The 18504-nt window shown below is 42.3% G+C and overlaps 1 long non-coding RNA gene across 1 annotated transcript in view; it reads right to left on the reverse strand.

Annotated features, from left to right (window-relative positions):
* Positions 1–17556, reverse strand: part of LOC117041429 — a 49882-nt gene extending 32326 nt beyond the window's left edge. The window contains exon 1 of the long non-coding RNA XR_004425967.1: positions 17282–17556. This is a non-coding gene — a long non-coding RNA (uncharacterized LOC117041429). The remainder of the gene's footprint in view (positions 1–17281) is intronic.
* Between the last annotated feature and the right edge of the window lie 948 nt (positions 17557–18504).

Genomic DNA, 18504 nt, shown 5'->3' on the forward strand with positions numbered 1-18504 from the left:
TGGGTAAGTACCTGGAACTCCCTGGAATATTGCACTGCTGTGGAAATTTGGAGTGGTGTGTAAAATTATTACCTGTTCTTTGCCAGCAGGTTCCAGGACAGGTTATAACAATTACAAAAAATCTGTATTAAAAACAGTTAAAACATAAAGATGAGAAATACCTTGACCTGAGACTCCAGAGTGCCACTATCAGTCAGCATAGACAATACTGGACAGATGAACAATGTAAGACAATTTCCTAGAGTTGTTCGATAGATGGTCTTGGCCACATCCAGGTAAAACAATATCAGGTAGCAGGACTGGGGAAAGCCCTTCTGCCTGAAACCCCAGAAAGCCATTGCTGCCAGAGGAGGCAATACTGGACTAGAACAGAATCGAACTATTTATCTGCACATGTAGACAAATGTTACCCAGTAAGTACGATGGCAATTATATGCCTCATCTGCCATAGAAATATTACTGTAATAATAACCATTGGCTATGAAAGTGATGATGAATGCTTTTTCTGACTATGACCTGTTCTTTTTCTGAGATTGTGGTAAATAGTCATCAAACTATTGTCTATTTGACATCAGTCCAAAAATGGTACATTCAGAAATGCTGGTTACATACTCAGCCCACGTGTTTCAGAACAGAAACGTGATAGATGCTGGTGCTACATTTGCAATTTTTGAGGGATTAACGCCATGAGTATTCCCTGTAAATATGCATGGGTACCACCCAGAGCAGGAGAAGCCGGTCTTATTATACAGCCAGGAATCTCTCACAATATCCTGTTGAGGAATTTGCCCGCAGTGGGTTTTAAATAGTGACAGGCATACAGGAAAAGAGTATATGAGTGGTGTGGGGATACCACCTAGCTATTTCTGGCATATAAATTGCCCGTGGGCTGAGCTGTAAAAATTTAAGTAACACTCAGTGCTCTCTAGCAGCCATTCATTCCTTTACCGCACACCAGAGCATAGCAAAGTAAGTACCTCTTTGATTCATTCTGTAGTGCAGCAGCCTAGTCTAATGTCTACAGATACATAATAGATTCAAGTAAATTAAAAGTGACATCTCCTTTCCACTCAGGAACTACCCTTTAGTGTTAAGATGCTTTCAGACAACCAAAATTGACCTTGAATCAGTTTTACCAGAATTGAATTAAGACATAAATATGGGGGAGTGCGTGCACACACACACACACACACAAAACACAAACGTTTTTCTGCAGTGCAGCACTGCCAAGTTTAATTCCATTTTACTGAGAAAGCACTGAAGACGCATGGATTCTTTGTAATATTTGTCTTATTCACAAATATACAGAAAGACCTTATTGGAAACAATAAGGCTGTTTAAAGACTCCTCGAAACAGGCATTCAAACCATGGATCCTTCATCTGACTCTTAGGTGGTCACTGTTGCAGACTCCCACATCTGCACTCCAGCTTTAGCTAATGCCAGTTCTCTTCCCCTTGCTCTAAATTCAAACAGAGAAACTGCCTGCAAACCTGCTCCTCTGCTGCCTCCACCCCTAGTTCAAGGGTGTTGACTTCTGAAGGCTTGGAGGTAGGTTCCAGGTTACCAGGAAAGCCTATTCAAGTGCATTCTTTTGACAAGTCCCTGACTATCCACTGAGAACACATTAGCTGAACAAATGATGGCCACCAAGTGTCTGTATTAGTATACTGTAAACACGTGGCAAAATATTAATTGTGGGCCAATGTATATGATCGCTTTGCTCATAAAAGGCTTTTTTTTGCCTTGGGGTTCCTTGAAAGCTTACTGAGGTTCCTCTGTGAAAAGATCATTGTGAAGGACAAGCCTCTTTGAAAAACAATCTGCCTGATGCTGATGGCAGGGGATTATTGGATGAGTTTTAGGCATGTATGCAGTTCAAACAGGGCAATTTTAAGTCTCAGTGGTGGCCCAAGGTGAACAAAACCACGCATTAGAATGGGGCAGCAGGGCTGTGCTTCAAGCCACATGCCTGAGGTTGTGGGGTCTCCCTGACCACACCCCCAGAGGAATGAACATTGCAAGGGAAAGCCTACACCCATAGACCTCTAAACCCATAGACTTTTCCTATTTTGTGGAACCTCAGTCATTTGGAGTTCCAGAGCTCTATCTGTACACGGCTTCTCCCCTTGGGGAGACTTTCACAAACGGCATCATGAAAAGGGGTTATTTTGGGGGGTTATTTTATCTGGTTGTCAATATAAAAGTTTCTTCTTTTCAGTAACAAGACAATATGAAATTGAGCTTACACAAACACAAAAAAAATGCATCATGTTCCTTAGCAAGTTGTATACGAGTTGCAGATTTAAGTTTATTTAAAGATATTCACGGTTTATGAAGTCCCAGCATAGAAGGTCTGTCCCTTTTGTTTATTTTGCCACATTTCCCCCCTTTGGAATTGCTAATAGGCCACCACATAGAGCTAATTAGAGGGAAATATGTTGGACCACTTACCATATGCAACCTGCTGTTAAATAAGTAACGGTTATATATCAGTGCAATTTGCATGCATTTTCCTCATTTGCGTCCCTCTCCATATCTTGCCTGACAGTAATATGGAGTGGGAAACAAATCTGCCCCAAAATTGCCACTCTTATCTAGAAGCCTTTCAAGTGAATCGTGTGTGTGTGTGTGTATACGCCATAGTCGCATAATGATGAGGAAAACACTTGCTCAGTACCACTTACATCCGTTCTCACATAATATGTACCATAAATCCTTTGCATGAAGCCCTGGTGTGGCCTCACAGATGAGATCAACAGTACTGTATACAGTATAGCACATGCTTTGGTTACAGGAGGGCCTTGGCATCTCTGGTTAAAATGCAATTGATGGGAAAGACCTCTCTTTGTTGGAGACCCAAAGTGACTTCTGCCAATTGGAATAAACCAAGTGTGAGAAAGCTATACCTCCCATCATCCTTGCCATTGGCCATGCTCGCTAAGGCTGATAGGAGTTGCAGTTCAGTAACATCTGGAGGGCCAAATGGTCCCCACACCTGAAATAGACAATAGTGATCTAGATGGCCTGGTATAAAGCAGATTCCTGTGTTCCTGGTGCAAATTAAGCTCTCCTTACCATTCTTTTTTGTTGCTTTTACAGCATGTAAAGGTTGAGAACAGAATACATGGGGGGGGGGAGTCACCAGTCATGAACACCACCACTTTTAATGTGGAAAGGTTGTGTCCAACATGGTTGTAAAGTTTAGAGATGCCAAAAGACATTGACACTCTCAGATCATCACAAATATTACAATTCAGGCCTTATCATTTCTTGAGCCCATCATTAATCCACTCGTGCATTCTAACTGGATAAAAAGGGGAAATGGAATGCAGCTTGTTTCCTGATGGCATAACCTGCATGCAGTTGTTAACGCCTACTGCTGTTGCCATATTCCCCAGAAAGAAGTCGCTGTAGGCATTGCCCACCCTTCCAGGTAATCTCCATATAACTCTGGGGATTTATTATGCATGCCTCCTCAAGTCCCTCCCCCCCCCCCATATGCTCCACTTCTGAACGGAAATTTCAGAACTTCAGAAATCAGGAGCACACTGGGGCTGGATAATTATACATATATTCTAAGTGGGTTACATTTTTACCTGTGGAAAGATCAGCACAACTGCTCAACTTCTGCCAAGCCTCTCTGCAAATCTGGACCTCCAAAAGAAAGTGCTGAGAAAGAGTTATAAATATTTAAAATCCCCCATCCATTGCTAAGCTTGCACACCAACAGTACATCTATATTTCTTCAAGACGTGCCTGTCAATCCCATCCCTTCATGTAAATGTCATTGGAATATTCAATGCATCCATGGAGCACAGATTATTCATGGGCCTCTCCCTCTCTCCTGAATCACAATAAACACAAGGCTCAGGGAAAGTATTTCCCAATAGCCCGTTCATGAATATGACCCTATTTGTTCTTCTGTCATTAAAAAGTCATTGAAGTAAAATACTAGTAAACACTCATAAATGATAGAATAATGTCCAAACCAGAAACATAAGGTGACCAACTGGGTTTTTAATTTTAAAAGAGGGCTACGTACTAGGGGGTGATACATATGAAATGATCAGAATATCATTGAGCCCTCTGCAAATTAATCAAGTGAGTTAATTCACAGTGAACATGCACTTGTTTGCTGGTCTTCCCCACACCAATTTAGATGACTGCTTCTCAGCCAGTAGGTTGTGGCCCTTGTAGGCACACCTGCCTCCTCTCCAGATTTAGCAGCAGATCTAAATGTAAGGAGTGGAAGGTGTCTGTGGTACAAGCAATCTGTCGGCCTTAATGCAGCCCAATCACAGTTCAACAAGCCATAGATCTAGGTTGGATGGTGAGGAGAACCAGCTTTGTCCAACAGTTTCCAAATCTACTGTAGAGGGAGTCCCGTCTAAATCCTTCACTTAGGACAAATAATTAAAATGCCAGATATTGGCTCAACACAAAGAAACGCACAACAGGGATTAGATCTGAAAAGGATGAAATTTTTGTTTAAGTTTTCCTAGATATTTGGATTTCACTGACCTGATCCAGAAGCAAAAACTCTAGTTGTATTTTCTACATGCTTTAGATAGATTTGATGGGGCATATTGAAAGAATGAATGTCAACTATCACTAAAATCATCTATACAGTTTTTGTGACGTTGCATAAATTGTTTACAACTTCTGTTTCTGATCCATATATACTTCCTGAATTATTCATCCATGGACTTCTATCTGGAAGGACTCTGATGATCATTCACTATGAACTATATATATAGGCTTGCAACACAAAAGAATTACAGGATTACAACTCCAGCAGTGATAGGTAGATTGAAAGACAAACTCATTATGATGATGAAATCTCCTATTCTTTTGCTCAGTATAATGTATTGCTTGTTCATGGCTGATTGATATATAAGTCAGATTAACCTTTAATTCTGAAGTAGCAGGTTTTAAGGGTCAGTGCAGAATTTCACTGTATCCAGCATACTTCTTGGGCATTTTGACTCTTTATCAGTGGTGTCCTATATTTGAACTCATTTTTTCCTTATACATACTGTTGTTGTTGTTGTTGTTGTTGTTGTTGTTGTTGTTGTTTAAAAAAAAACACCCACAAGCCCTTGCCAACACACTCATGGATGATGGGAGTTGTAGTTCAATATAACCCTCAACTTTAACTAAAATGAAAATTAAACGATTCCTATTGTAACCGAATAAATATAGTGGACCTGGGGCCTATTTCACAATTGTATCTGGAACAAGTATTCAAAGGAAGAAGAGATTTAATTTAAAAATTAACTCCATAAACCTGAAAAGTGCTAGTCAGGAAGTTGAACATGGCCTGGTTCATGTGATCATTTAAAACTGTTGCAGCCACACATTCACTTGCGTTTCCACAGGTTAGAGCAGAACTTTCCATGTTGGTGACACACATTTTAGACATGCATCATTTCACAACACAGTAGTTCAGTTCAGTTCAGTGCCAGATTTATGTATAAGCTAAACAAGGTATAGCGTAGGGCCCCACTCTCTTGGACCCCCCCAAAAAATGTATATGGGGGAAAATTGGATGTACATTTCCAACATATAAGATAAAAAACAAATAAAATAAAACCTACATACAGCAACAGTGGCAAATGGCTTTAGAGACCTATTAGGTGCATAAATTACCATATAGCATATATTCAACACAAAAAACAGCGACAATTTGTTGTTGACAAAGGACAGCTGGACATATAAAGGGCCCCATTACCTTCAGTAGCTTAGGGCCCCATCAAACCTAAATCTGGCCCTGGTTCAGTTTTACTAGCAAACTGGAGTTCAAACTAACCCAGGGGCGCAGCAAGGGGGGCGGGGGGGTGGGGCGCCCTGGGCAGCGCCCCTACTGGGGGTGACACATTGGGGGTGCCCCCGCCCACTGGGCTTTTTTTTTTTTTTACTTTTTTACTTTTTTAAAAAAAATTCTTTTTAGGCTATTTTCGGCACTGCCGGGGTGGAGCCGCAGGGGCGGCCAGCGAGGGGGGGTGTCACCCCCCTCGCTTGCCGCCCCGGCAGCGCCGAAAATAGGCCCCCCTTCCAGCGGCAGAGCTTGACATGGAGGCAAGGGGCGGGCCAGCGAGGTGGGGTGCCACCCCCTCCTCGCTGGCCCGCCCCTTGCCTCTTTGCTGAGCTTCGCTGCTGGCTGGCTTGCGGAGCCGGGGCATGGAGAGGGGCGTGGCAGCGAGGAGGGACACCCCTCCTCGCTGGCCCGTCCCTCTCCCTGCCCCGACTTGCGCTCCGCCAAGGGAGGCCGGGCGGCGGATTCAGGAGTCTTTGCAGCCCGCAGAGACTCCCAAATCCGCCGCCTGGCACCCCTTCGGGCAGCGGCGAGCAGCCATGACGTCATGACTCACGCACGCACCGCGATGCCCCGCCCCCCAGGGGTGCCTCTTGGCTTCCCGCCCCCGGCAGCCAAGGGGCTAAGAACGCCCCTGAACTAACCCCTTTCCAGCCCTGGAAGCACAGGGAGCATTTGTGCAACACAACTACACACTGTAGCTGACACACTAATGGGTTATGACACACAGTTTGGAAAGCTCTGAGTTAGAGGGCCATGCTGGAGGGAAGGGAGTAGGTTGCGGGGTGTGCACCACATGCCGTACAGAGCTGGGCTGCGCCAAACATTATCCGTATCATGTATTCGAATTCCTTTCTTGTAATTTGAAGCCATGGGTTTGGAGCACATTGGTTTGGGCCACCACAGCAGCAGCAGCAGGAGGAGGGGGGGGGACCCTGCCTGGCTGCATTGGGGAGCGGGGACTTGCTGGCAGCAGCCCCCTGAAATCTGATGCCAGCTCCAACACTTGCATCATTTGAACAAATAACAGCTTAATGGTATATTTCATTTCAAGCAAGTGAATTGCAAACTATGTTTGTGTTTAGACCAAAAAAAGCAGGAAAAACATTAGGTCAATATCAGGCAGAAATGTCAACAATGAAAGAGAAGCATGATGTGCGTAAAAGGGGAGGGAATACAGGCCTGCAAAACGCTAAGAAAGGGGTATAATATAGCAGCTATATAACATTCCTTCTACAGACAGCATAATTCCATCTGCTGCAAGTTTAATATTAGAGTTCAGCCCAGACTAGTTTATTGAATGCTAAGGCACAGTAACATTTGTGCTTAGCAACATGTTGTATATTAAATGAAAAGTATTATTAATCCATTAATTGAGCAGCTGGTGTGAGAAGATAGTCTGACAGACACAAAAGCAGCCAACCTGAAGGATTTGTTTCTAACCTGGAGCCACTGGAAGGGATATGAGAAACAAATATGCAATGAACAAACAACTCTACAAGGCAGAATTAAATCAATTTGCAGTTCAGACACACCCAACTTTTCACCATGCTATTATTGCCTTAGATACTATTCCTCTAGTGCCATTTTTAAAGTTTATTTTTTTAAGAACTTAAATTAATAGAAGTGCTGTGTTCATATTATGATGAACTAGGCTGCCTGGACTTTGGTGTCTAGCTACTCAAGTGAATCTTGTTAGATGCACATAAATGGATAAAAGGTCTCAATTCCACATATGAACAGAGAAATTGGAATACTGCTGTATCCTATGGAGTTTGGAAAAGCTTCTGCTCAGCAGCTAAACATTCAGCTACAACAATATGAACTTAGACACTGAACCCCCAGTTTGTAATTTCACATTCCCCTGTGGGAAAGCAAGTATATTAATATCTTCACATAGCTCACTTTAGACTTATTTGTCCACTTAACTCTGTGATTGATCGAATGAGTGTGTGACAGCTGTCTCCTTGAACCATTATAAGGGTGGAATGTGTTAGTATTTCATTCTCTCATCGCAGGATCATGTGACCCTTATTTACATTCCATGATCTAATAAAAAACCCAACTGAGTAAAATGTTTTTTCCCCATAAATTGGATATGACTTAAGTCCCACACAGGTTCCTTTTCCCCTCCAAGGTGTACATGCTAGAGGGACCAGATTTCAACCTCTCTTTTCACCATATATGTCATGCTAAGAACATGTGATATATTAAATGGTCCCAAGTAGTTTTCCTCTGCAGCATTTTACAACTACAGTACAATATACAGCTATAGATTTATCACCTAACAATGCTCATTTTTACCACTTGGGTCTTGTTATGAAATTGTGAGTTCCTAATTAGATCTTTTCAAACATGAATGTGCATCCTATATGTTAACAGTGCAGATTTTTTTTGTTTTTGTTTTTGCATTCCTTGGTTTTAATTGGCTCTGCTGGGAATATATTGGCTTAACATGTTTCATCTGTATTAATAAATTCACCTTTAGAAATGGATTTCCCTTGCCAGTCATTTGCAATCTGTTACCTTTGTGCAGCAAAATGCATAGTGCTACATAGTATATTCCAGAAGATATTAAACCCAGTAACTATTTTCATCAGACAGGTACTATGACTATCTGGAAAGCTAGAGTATGAGTTGAGAAATCAAGAAACTTGGAGGACTACATCACAGCCTGTTATGCATTAAGATTGGCTGCAGTTCTCACTCAGGGCCACCAGTATGCAAATGAAGGATTGAGAGCTGTCGTTCACTGATTGGTTAGTTAGTTGGAATTTGTTACTGTTACAAGTCACTTAGTATTATATAAAGCAGCCAGCTATGCTGTTGAGGCAGACACAAGGAGCAGTTCTAACTGCTGTAATAATGAGCTGTTGATCTTAAAGAGCTGTGTCCTTCATCCATCTTTCCCACTATTTAACACTGGTGACGAGGATGGGATCGGATGAAACAAAACACAGCCAGAGCTGAACTACTGAGCTGAAGATATTGCCGAGGCTAGCGTCCATTCCTCACTATCCAATCGGCATCGGGAAACCATGGCTTCGCTGCTGCCTCTACCCTCATATTCTCCAGCAACTGAGTCCTGGCAGTCTTATCTTGCCCGTTTTGAATGCTACCTCGAGGCAAACGCTTTCACCAATCTGACGGACAATCGGAAGAGAGCTCTTTTCCTCACCGTCTCCTGGCTGGTGACTGCTCACCCCCACCGATTTTATCACCATGAATGCTACGCTGGACTGTCTTCCTCGCGGCTTACAACTATTGGCTTCTATACCAACCAGGCAAGTTCTCAGGGCATGCCAACGCCCTTAGCCACTGGCCCTTGCCGGCGCTGGTCGAAGATCTGGCACCCTCATCAGAGGTATTCCTGATTGAGGAACTGCCTGCAACTCCCCTGTCAGCAGCTGACATCACTCTCCACTCTTCCAAGGATTGCACCATCAGCCACGTTCTCAACTGGGTGCGGAGGAGGTGGCCGAAAGGGCCAACGGATCCAGAGTTCCAGCCCTTCACTCAATGGCAGCACGAGCTCTCAGCTCACCGGGGGTGTCTCCTGTGGGGAGACTGGGTCATTGTTCCAACCAAGCTTTGTCAGCGCATCCTTCATGCACTCCACATCGGCCACCTGGGAATTGTGCCCATGAAGGCATTAGCACACAGTTTTGGTGGTGGCCGGGCATGGACAAGGCCATCGCCTCCTGGGTCGAATTGTGCCAGGCATGCCAGGAATCGAGGCCAGATCCACCTGTACATCGTGGGAACTCCTGGGAGACCCCCAAGGCACCATGGTCGAGGGTGCATATCGACATAGCGGGGCCTTTCCATGGCCGCATTTTCATGGTGGTAGTAGACGCATACAGTGGTGCCTCGCAAGACGAAATTAATTCGTTCCGCGAGTGTTGTCGTATAGCGGAAATTTCATCTTGCGAAGCACAGTCGGAGGAATCGCGGTTTGACGGGGGAAATCGCAAAACGTTTTCGTTTTGCGAGTCACAGCCATAGGGAACTTCGTCTTGCGAGTCACCCTTTCGTTAGCGAATGCCTTTCATCTAGCAAATTTTTCGTCTAGCGAGGCATTCGTCTTTTGAGGTACCACTGTAGTCTAAATGGCTGGAGGTGGTTTTAATGTCCTCGACCACCTCAGAAGCTGTCTTCCGAGTGCTGCAGAGGCTTTTCCCCACCCTTGGGTTGCCAGACGTACTCATATCAGACAATGGAGCCCAATTCATGTCGGGCGCATTTGAACACTACCCACTTGGCTCTGACGGCTCCATTCCATCCAGCCAGCAAGGGTCAGGCGGAGTGAATTGTTCGCTCGGCCAAGGAGGCATTGGTGCGTATGGGACAGGGGGACTGGCACGGACGGGTTGCCGAGTACCTATTTGTACAACACATCACCCCGTGTACAGCAACAGGGCGGAGCCCAGCCGAACTTTTGATGGGCCGCCACCTGCGATCTCCTCTTGACCGACTGCACCCAGACTTTGCAGTGACAGATTCCCCAGGCTGTGCTAACGTGCCATGGTTTTTATTTCATTATGGGCAGCCTTCTGGGAGCCACATATCTGTGTTGGGTGGGGCTCTATGCAAAAGTTGGCAGAGCAATTACTCTTACCTTTGCAAAGTAGGTTACATTCCAGCTATGCAAAAGTCAGAGGTTTCTGTACACACACACACACACACACACACACATCTCCATCTTCCTTCCAGGCACCCAAGGAGGGTGTGGCCTGTGGGAGGGGATGTGGTCTGAGGAGAGTTCCAATAGCCAAATCAAGACCACATTGGGTTTCTGGGCCTGATGTTCCCAACCCCTGGTTCACTCTGATGTGCCAGTGAGAAGACATATGAATGACATGAAAATCTATTTCCCTTCCTCTCTTTACAAGCTGGCTTCTTTCTAGTGTTGATCATGTTTCCACAAATATTTATGCAGGTAAGCAGATTCTGTAGCCCTGTAGGTAAGGGATGTTTTGAAGAAGAAGATGCAGATGTATTTGCAATATTCACGAGATTTTCATGTAGCAATCAAATCTGAGGAATAAACATTAATGAATTAAATCCTGGCTCTGGAAAAATGAATGGGTTGGTGTTTTTCTTTTCTTTTTCTTTTCTTTCTGCTGTATGATCCATTGCATCTGTTCTTGGTTTTAGTGAGAAAGGCATGTAAAGAAAACCAGGAGTTTGGGAGGATGCACCCTTTGTTTATGTTTTTTTGTAGTGCAGCAAATGCTTGCCCAACAACTTCCCTATTACTCATACAGGGAGGAATTCCAAATGTCAGTTGAAAACATTTAAAAGTCAAATGTTTTGAATAATTTTTAAAGCCGTTAGATAAGACAAATATGTACACATCAGTTCATGTTAATAATACATACAAGGCCTAGTTATTGGAGCAAATTGAACCTTCTCATCAACAAGTGGGCCCATAAATGGAAGTTCAATAAATATAACTTTCCAAACATCCGGGACAAAGCTAGACAATATAGCAGGGATGTAGCTCCCATCAGCCCCAGTCAGCATGGCCAGTGATCAGGGATGATGGAGTAACATCTGGAGGGTCATATGTTCCCCATCCCTGTTATACAGCAATTAGCTGTCATATTCAGTATCAATGACTATCTTAATTCTGGATATGAAATGCCAAATAAAGGGGCATAAACTGCTAGGAAATACCAGAGAGCAACCAGAAGGCTGGAGGTTGCCGGCTGTTCTGATCCCTTCCCTCTTTCCACTCAACTAACCACTGCTTCACTTATCAACAGGGCAGTGACCCTAAAGACATACACAATATAGCCCTACATTGACATGCTAGATTGACATGCAATCTAGCCCTACATTGACATGCAAGTTCTTTCCTAGTAGGAATAAAAAATCAACTAAAATTTCTTTTAGGATACGAGTGAATCTGTTTCATAGAATTCTAGCTTTTTAATTCTAATGAGATGTCCATTTGCTTTCTGTGTACTAAGCTGTACTATATAAACCCTTCCCTTCAACCTCTTTTTATTGTGCACAATTGGTTTGTTTGGGTTTTGGCTGATCAGGTTCACCCTTATGAGTTCCTGAATACATCATGTTCTAAAATGGGAGACAGACAAACATCTGAGTATAGTAGGCAAGGTCAAATACACTCTACTGGAACGTCACATTGGGATTGGGGTGTGTAGCACCCCAAACTCATAATGCTGCTCTTTGCAAATTCATGGTCTTGTTTGGAAGACGTTCAATGGAGCTTTCTGTTCTGTGCACTTTCTACTTAGTCATATTGTTGACTTTGCATGAAAATGAAAATATCAATGTAATACTGTCACTGTTGTTTAGTTGTGTCCGACTCTTCATGACCCCATGGACCAGAGCACTCCAGGCATTCCTGTCTTCCACTGCCTCCTGCAGTTTGGTCAAACTCGTGTTAGTAGCTTCAAGAACACTGTCCAATCATCTCATTCTCTGTTGTCCCCTTTTCCTTGTGCCCTCAATCTTTCCCAACATCAGGGTCTTTTCCAGGGAGTCTTCTCTTCTCATGAGGTAGCCAAAATATTGGAGCCTCAGCTTCAGGATCTGTCCTTTCAGTGAGCACTCAGGGCTGATTTCCTTCAGAATGGATAGGTTTGCTCTTCTTGCAGTCCATGGGACCCAGCACCATAATTCAAAAGCACCAATTCTTCGGTGATCAGCCTTCTTTATGGTCCAGCTCTCACTTCCATACATCACTACTGGGAAAACCATAGCTTTAACTATACGGACCTTTGTCAGCAAGCTGATGTCTCTGCTTTTTAAGATGCTGTCTAGGTTTGTCATCGCTTTTCTCCCAAGAAGCAGTCGTCTTTGTTGTCTATGGGCTCTTCCTGGCTGCTGAGAGGTTTCACGTAGGGAAGGAATGTCATGGATTCTACACCCCTCCACTATGCGTAGGCACTCAATGCAATGAGTCCATGGATGTAGCTGCCCAAACCATGTGAGTCTTCCCCTTCCAAAAAAAAAATAAAAAAAAAAGTGGGGGCAAGTTAAAGACTGTGAATAGGGCATCTCTTTACACAGGTCTCCATATGAACTCTAGGTGTGTGGCAGGGAGGAATACCCTTGCCTATATTATGTTGTGTGAAGCTGTTGGGATCAATGTCAGGAACCAATCTGTGTGTTTTTTTCCTAATCCCCTTTTCTAACAATTAGCAGGAATGACAATATCAGCTGTCTGAATGTCATGAGTCTCAGGGCCTGAGATGTCACAGGTTGTTTCCTCCTGCTGCTGTTTTCCGCCCACCTCCTCATTTTTCTCCCAACAGAAATCAAGGGAGACTACAGCAGTATTATTTGTTAAAGGTAGATAAAGGACCTCCAACAGAGACATCTGACACACAAATTCACAGATGTGATGTGACTATAAACCTGGTGCAACATTTAAAGATGTATCTGAAGAAGTGTGCATGCACACGAAAGCTCATACCAAGAACAAACTCAGTTGGTCTCTAAGGTGCTACTGGAAAGAATTTCCTATTTTGTTTCATTTAAAGATGAGATAGACTTCCCATAATTGCTAGTAGAAGTTCAGATCCATGTTTGACAAGTCAGTTATTGGCATTTGCTTCCCCAAGACGTGTAACAGTTTGAACTGGAGATGCCTATGGTCAAGTGGCCCATTTCTTCATATTCCATTTCTTTTGTTGTGGGGCTGTCTGTCAAAAGCAGCCCTGTCAAAGCAGCACAGCATACTGGAAGAGCAAGGTCACATAGGGTAGCTTAGTCCATAGATACCTCAGGAGTTTCCATACTTTTAAGCTATCTTTCGGCCTCCATAGGGGACTTAACTGACAGCTCTTCTCTTCTGCACTTTTCCTTATATGGAATATTGCTGAGTATTTAATAAAGCACCATAAATCCTTCTTCCTGTCCAGCTGCTTTGCCTGATTAAATATTGCTCTCCTCATAACCAAGTCACAGGGTGTAATCCTGAAAGAGCATTAGTTTTCTGGGTTTACCACACAGCAGTTCCTCTTTGAGCTGCCAGAAGAAGAAATTCTCTAATGGCCAAAGCTAAAACTCACTTTTATGGCTCTGTAATTCTTAAGAGTGTGAGGAAGATCTTCATGAGGAGATACATGCAATTGCTAAAAAAGGTGTATAACAGTGCAATCCTAACCAGAAGGAAGTTTTATTGAATTCAGTAGGTCTTTCTCCTGGGTGAGGTTAGGATTTTGGCTTTAATTATAAAACAGTGTAATGAATTTCAATTATATTATTCAACTAATTAACTGAAATTAGTAGTCCATTATTTTTGTAAAAATATGATCTAGTTCAATGCTTTTCTTAGAAAATTATTTAACCTTCATAGGGGATTCCAACTTCTATCAGTTGTGGTTTATACATGTGCTCCTATGAACAATACCCAGTACCCTTTGGGTTCAGCCTGGATGGCCAATGAGATATAGACTCCAAATGTCAGTCCAACAGGACGTTTATTTAAGCCTGTGCAACACAACCTGAACCAGCAGGTAGTTGAAGGGTGGCAACCCAAATTTAACAAAGGCACAAACATTTATTCACTTACAAGCAGAGGGACAGTTATGTCTATATATATATATGTATGGCAGCACTTGCTTCGACTAGCTTCTAATTACGAGGCATGGCAACTTTCTTATCTTCCCCTCCTTCTTTTGTCTTCAACAGTTATAGCAACAGCTCCTGTGTACATATTGTTCTGTACTTCTCTCATGGTTCTCCTGAAAACAGAACCTTCACATTCCAACCTTCACTTGCTCAGCCCTTCTCACACACATTTTGACTTTTTATTGTATTATTTCTATAATTTCTGTTACAGACCCATTGAAAGCGACAGATAAATAAAGCATTCCAGAAAGTGAGTCATGACCAAAGAAAAGTCCCATTGCTTTCAGGGGACCTGGTCTGTGTACACACCAACACAAGCACAAACACACATGAAATAGAATCCTGGGAACTGAAGTTTGTCAGGGGTGCTGGGAATTGTAGCTCTGTGAGGGGTAACCTACATTTCCTGGGATTCTTTGTGGGGATATACTTGAAATATGTGGTGTACGCAGTCGTAGTAATGGCTAGCTTTAACACAGGGATAACCAACATGGTTCCCTCAAGATGTTGTTGGACTCAAATTTGGCTATACTGGGTGGGGCTAATGGGAGCAGGACTCCAAAACAGGTGGAAGACACCACCTGGGCTGCCCCTGCTTTAGTGGCACTGCAGCAATAGCCTTCTGGTGCTATCTGTCCAAACTGTAGTTTAATTCAATTAAGAGGAAGATCAAGGAAGTATTCCACTGCAAATAATAATTGCTATCTGTTACTTTATATTATCCCCCAACATGCAAAAAGCGCTTATTCTTTCCAAAATTATGGAGTGTCTATTTGTGAATATAATGTGTAGCGTTCATTGTTTCTTTCCAAACACTGATCTTGCAGATTCAGAAATATCAAGTATTCTTAGAGATTAGACTCATCATCTGTCAGGAAAGTTGCCAATACTCTTATCCATGTATATTCAGGAAATTAGACATATTTCCTTGAAAATCCACCAGATGGGTTAAGCATGTGCTTGTTTACTAGAGTGGGTCAAACATTTGCCCAGTTGCAACTGCAGACCATTAAGCAACTTCATGATAATTTATTCCTACCATTTCTTTGGGGATTGTGTCATGTATATGTGTCAGCAGCTGTGAGGTCTGTCAAGCTCCATTCTCAGCTATGTGCTCCTGTCCTCAAACTGTTAATTAACTGGTCCAGAAATGTTTCTGTGAGATTTTACATTGAGCTTGAAGTGACAATTTATGCGAATGAAAACACAAACTTGCCAGTCTTAGGCTGGCATTTACTGATATATTAACAGGAAAAGAAGTGCTTGCTGCCTAATTTCAGAATTTCACTGTCAGAACCAGAGAAGGGGCAAAATGGATTTAGAGGAGGGATCAAGCTTTATTTCACATGTCAGATTTTTGAAAGGGAATCATTCATTCCCTCTAGTTCCACTGTTCAACCTTTTGGTGCCATTGCTTAGGAAGTCAAAATGGCACCCCTCCCCAGGAAATATCAGGGGTTCAGGGGAACCCCAAGGTACACAGAAGTATTAAAAAATGTTAGGGAGAAAACTAAGGGAAGGAACACCCAATACAGCCTAGTGAGCACTGAGCATTTTCATGGACATGAGATGTTTTCTTATTGTTGGGAGAGAGGGAACCAAAAAAAAAAAAAAAACAAATTGGAGGGGAATAGAGTATCTAGAACATTTTGTTACTGGTCCCAGTTATAACAGTATTTTTCAGATGAACATTCTCATTCTAACCATATTTCTCTGAAGGGTTTGATGGAGTTAACATTAATCAAGAATGCATTGTTATTTGTGGGGTTGCATTCATATTTTTATTTATGATTTATAATTTCTATGAGAAAAGTGCCTGTCCTTCAGGCAACCATAGACACCAAACAACGAGGCGATGAGGCACTTGTGTGTCAGCCCTGCCCCCACCCCCATTGTCAACCTCCTCTGGCATTGCCTATGCAGAGGAATAAAGCTACAATTGGCAACAAGATGAGAGAAGGCCTTGAGCACGGAACAGAGGCTGACAAGGCACTCAAAGGAGTGGATAGTCAATCCATCCCTTAGCATCTAGCACAGCACATTACAACTGCTAAAAAACAGGCAGAAAAAAATCATTAAGTTGTCCTCCAAACCTTCAGCAATTTTCAAGAGGTCGGGGGGGGGGGCAGTTTGGGAACCACTGCCTTAGATAATTCCAGTGTGCTCTTTAAAGTGATGCTTACTTCCTACTGATTTACATGAAAACATCTGGACTCAACATCCTTCCATAATTCTTTCTTGTCTATGCTACAGTTTCTGTTTTCTTGTTATCTATAAGTAATTAAATGTTCTCTCCCTTAAGACAAAAAAAATAACACTTTTAATATGCGACCACTGCAACAAGAATACTATTAGCCCAAAGATGGAAGCAAGAAGAAATGCCAGCAAAAGGAGAGTGGCAAATAAAATTGATGGACTACGTCGAGCTGGCAAGACTTACAGGGAAAATTAGAAACCAGCGGAACCAGATTTTCCTAAGGGACTGGAAGAAATTTATGTTGTATTTGAAAGACAGCTGTAACTACTTAACATCGCTTGTAGGATTGCAAGAAGTTTTGTAGGGAGGACTATTCAATTTATTGTGAGAAGCATTACGATTAGCTGGTGTAAGATTGGATTTAAAACAATAAGCATAGTAATAAAATGCATAATTAGACAGGAATTCAGAAAACCATTAGAAGGAGTTGATGGAAGCCCTAGGCTATGACAACCAAGGATTTGTTGTGTTGTGTTGGAGATGTTGTGTTGGAAAAATTGTGTAAAAATCAATAAAAATTATATTTTAAAAAATTAATAATAACACTTTTAAACAGACTTAGCCACCTGGAAATAGTAGGAACAGAATTTTCCCTACCATTATATTTGCTGTGTTCCTCTCCCTTGCCTCTTCTTCAGTTGGCTGCCGTGACATTTTCTCCAGCTTTATACACTCTGCAGGTGCATTTGATGCTGAGCCTTGCACATCTTTGCATCATCTGGGGGTTGATGTTCTCTCCTTTTAATTTAAGGCTGATCATTAATTTGTACCCTGCAACGTACAAGAAGGTTAGTCGATAAGGGGCAAATTCTGCTACCTAGAACAAATCTCTTTTGCTTGTCCTCGCATGATGAAGCACTCACTGCTTTGCTGCATGCAAATAGGGTGGTCCAGACTTTCCCAGCCAAGTGCAATGATTTGGAACAGTCCTAAGGACCAGGTGGTATGCTACAAATCATTACATGTTGAGAATAGGGGGCCCCTGTTGTATCGTTCCTGTGGACTGCAGTCCTGTGCACAGTTAGGTTATTTGTGGCTCATGGGATTCATTGTGATTCAAGCAGCACAGATGACAAATCTTCTCAAATTAATTAATCTTAATATGTCAGAGGTCCCTTGTAGACTATCAAGCCATTTGCCTCATATGGACACTAGAGCTCAAAGGATCTGCACATTTTGGCGCTCTGGGTTTATCATTTTTCCAATGTGAAATTCAGTTCTTCACATTTCTGTACCAATTGATGATTATTTTTTTAATTCTCTTGAAATTGGTTCAATATTATAGTGCAAATTATCCTAGTAAACACAGTTTTGCATGTAGTTTTTATTATGGTAGATATGTTTGCATGCAATTTATCCTAATATTGTTGTACGTTATTTTCACTAATATATTAGTTTTAATGCACATTTCCCCCTAATATACCGTAACATTATTTACGGTTCTGTATGCATGCGTTAACCATTCTTGCAGAACACTTAACATAGCTGCTTTTTATAAATGCTTAATGGACTTTGGTAAGGTAGAAGTTGAGGAACTTAAGAGAGATGTGGAATAGGGAATTTGAAGGTATTATGCAGTTTAAACAATAGAAAATTGCTTTAGAATTTATATAGAATGTTTCCTTAGATCTGAAACTAAGAATGATTCAGCAGAATTTTAATATTTTCCGCCTCAGGAAGTTCACCACCAGGACCATCAGTGCATAGACTATGGGGATCCTAGCTCAAGTTCTGGTTGATTCTTACAGGACCCAGTTGAAGAAGGATCATTCTAACTATAGGTACAATTTGCAACTCTTCCTGAGCCCAGTTTCAATGCC

Source organism: Lacerta agilis, chromosome 2 (assembly GCF_009819535.1).
Source record: "Lacerta agilis isolate rLacAgi1 chromosome 2, rLacAgi1.pri, whole genome shotgun sequence".
In the NCBI taxonomy this organism is placed as follows: domain Eukaryota; kingdom Metazoa; phylum Chordata; class Lepidosauria; order Squamata; family Lacertidae; genus Lacerta; species Lacerta agilis.